The following is a 3239-nucleotide window of genomic DNA, read 5'->3' as shown; positions in this document are numbered from 1 at the left end:
CCGTCGATATTTTAGAAAGAAGCTTCGGGACCGTAACTTAAGCGAGCGTGCCCAGAATGCAACGTATACGCACGCGAATTCAAAATAAAATGGTTCCCTTCGGACTGAAAGATTTCGACGTTCGACTAGCAGTTCCGTAAGTCAGCGTGGTCTGTTTACCAAGTCGTACCATCCTTATGCAACACCCGTAGAAAGAGCACAGAAACTGCCAGCCAATTGATGGCTCAAAGTTTTAAAAGTTCATGAAGTTGTGGATTCGCTCGTTTCTTTTCTTAAGATGTATATTTGTGCATTTTAAAATTTAACGTGCTGTAAAGTACGCGGAACAGATAAAGTAATTTACCAGAATTACGATGACTCTAGATCAAATAATTGGCATGGGATGTTTATTTCAGTGCCAGCGATTACTTACAACGTATTTTCATATTGTTCTTTTTTTCTTATATATCGCTTGACTAGGCCGCTAGAATGTGTGACTTGTCGCTATTTATCTGACTGCTACAACGTACACGGTCCTTAGGAATTTAATTTTGCTTAAACGCGGCAGCCTTTTTTTCTCTCTCTCTTTGTTTCATGCTAACGTCCAGAGTATATGTAAGGATTCGGAGAGCTTCTAGTTGCCGTCTTGTTGTAGTCTATATAGCCAATGTATTCTGAGAAAAGTCAATGTCCACAATACAGATGTAGGTCAGTTCCTTTCACCAGCTGTTATTTGTAAACAAAATGCGTATTTTTCATCCGATTGTAGATATATTTTTTCGTTTGCTTTAGTTGTTAAAAATGGCAATTCTGAATTCTGCCTAATATGCCGGCTAACCAGCATATTACATGTCATATTGTGAAAGTATCCCTGAATTTATTGTTTCCTCGCCTGCGGATTTTTAAGCGCACATTGCCGGAAAGTCTGCCTGCGTTCCCAGAAAAGTAACCCCAGGCAGCATACTCTCATGTTCGCATGGACCACATCGTCTTCTCAGTTACTATCCTAAACACCAAAAATAGCAGTAAAATTCCTCCCCCAAATTACGGATCTCTATTTTGTCGTATATTACTTAGAATTTCCCGGCGAAATATTGGCTGTTGTCCATAAACCCTAGATGCAAATTCTTGTTCATATTATAGCTCGAAAGGTTTCTACATACGGCTGCCCTATACGCTTTGCAGGCAGTGTGTACATAACCCTCACTTGTTAGGGCGTTTAGACGGTTTTTCAGTATATCGGTGTACGATATACTCAGAAAACAAGAAACTGCAACTTCATGTTGACTATATGACGGCCGCTCATGCGGTATAAAACTTTTTTTTTTTAATCCAGACCATTGACCCAGGCTGCTAATAAAACAAACCTGCAAGCCGAGCTTGCAGGCGCCAGAACACAGAACTCAAGCTCCTCGAGTTGTATTTACTTTTTATAATTTTGGTTCAACTCTGCTTAAACTTGTACTCTAACTAATTAACTGCATGGCTTGCTTTTCTCGGCTTTTAAGCAAGCATTTTGAATTCTGTTTCGAAATCTATATCTCCCGTTACTGGCAATATTTTCGACTACAGTGCTTATTTTTCCGAGAGATCCTCAAAAAGGATAAACTTTTCCCCTTTCCGCCTTCCATTCCCTATTCTAACTGAACTGCAGCATTTTTTTTTTCGCTCAGATGTCAAAAATAAGATACATAACAGTCAAGATTAATAGCTTCAAAAACCACAACTCATCAAGAAATAATAATGAACGACCATTACTAGTAAATGTGCTAAAGTACAGCCAGAAACCTCCATAAAAAGGAGTATCTAAACTAAAAACATCGAATATATCTTATTTGTCCCTATGTGTTCATTCACCCAAACAATTTATTATACATATAAGATTTTTCACTAGTGTGATGCCATGCAAACTGAATAATCACTGACAACTTAGACGCTGCTCGCACTTGTATCAAAGACCTAAAAGATTTGACACAAGACACCAGGTCGCACGTCAAATATTCTGCTTTTGTTGATTAGTTACATTTTAAAAAGGTATTTACGTTTTGAACGTCCATCAGTCGTTTCAAGGTTCCTCAAAGACACACTACTTACAAGTAAGGTGGTTAGGTTATACTGTGCATCCAGCATTGTCTTGTAAATAAAGGTATATTGTCACGGGTGGTGAGTCGTGACCAATAAACAAGAAATAAACAGAAATAAATAAACGTTTAATGTGGCGAACTTGTGCCAAAAATAAAGAAGGAAACAGAAGAAAGCAGAGCGTCGCGGGCGTCGAAGTCGGCGTGTCAGCAGAATCGAGCGCTGGGGCGAGACTGACTCGACAAGGTCGCGGGCGGCCTCTTATCTAGAGTGCGTCGCTATCTCGAAGATTCGGCGAAAGCGGCTCGAGCGTCGCGTGATCGGGCGAGAATGAACACGCACTTTCTAGAAAACAAAAGCAGGAATAAATGATAGAAGTTACATGCGGTACATGAATAAACGAGAACTTTCTGGAGGTCCGTGACCGAGCGTTGCTTTCTCAGCCCTGGGCGCGGCAATATCTTAACGTTGACTATATAACGTTTCTACATATAGATGGAGAAGCGGTCCTTAGGAGGAAAGAGGTCATTAGCGCCTAAAGTCCACTTTTTTCCTGAGAAAAATATCGTCAGTGACAGGTTAAGAGTAAAGTGGAAGTTCCTCCCACCTTCTCACCACTTTAGCAGGGCGAACACAGGAGAGGAGGTCGCCCCCTCTCCAGAATTTCCTCTGCCAAAGGAGAGAGAAAGGTTGGAGGAGCTTCGTAACCCACCGACAATATTACAGGCGTGGCCAAACTGCGGCTCGCGAGCCGCATGCCGCTCTTCGCGGGTGTAAGTGCGGCTCGCGGCTCTCTGGTAAGCGTGCCCCACTTCCCCTCCTGTGTACCCAAGACAAAAAGAGTTCTAGAATCGTACTACACTACGTACATACCGCAGGACTGCTTTTTGACGCATAGATATGTCAAGTGGCACTGTTTCCTTTATTGTTCTAGAAAGAATTTCGAACCATATACGCATAACGGGCGTCAGGGGTAGTGGCTGGCTAGCGAACCACGCATGCATTTTTGCTTAGCGTTTGAAGAAACGTTCTGCTGTCTGGTATTATTGGTTGTAGTCGACAATTATACTTGTCCTTTTTAGACAGGACCTTTCCGACCATATCGTTACATGTTAAAAGTAGCACCCCCCCCCCCCTTTTTTTTCCCCCTTTGGCTTTTTGAACTTTTGTAGTTCTGT

Source organism: Ixodes scapularis, unplaced genomic scaffold, assembly GCF_016920785.2.
Source record: "Ixodes scapularis isolate PalLabHiFi unplaced genomic scaffold, ASM1692078v2 PGA_scaffold2__306_contigs__length_199485367, whole genome shotgun sequence".
Classification (NCBI taxonomy): Eukaryota; Metazoa; Arthropoda; class Arachnida; order Ixodida; family Ixodidae; genus Ixodes; species Ixodes scapularis.
Note: the sequence above shows the minus strand (reverse complement) of the source record.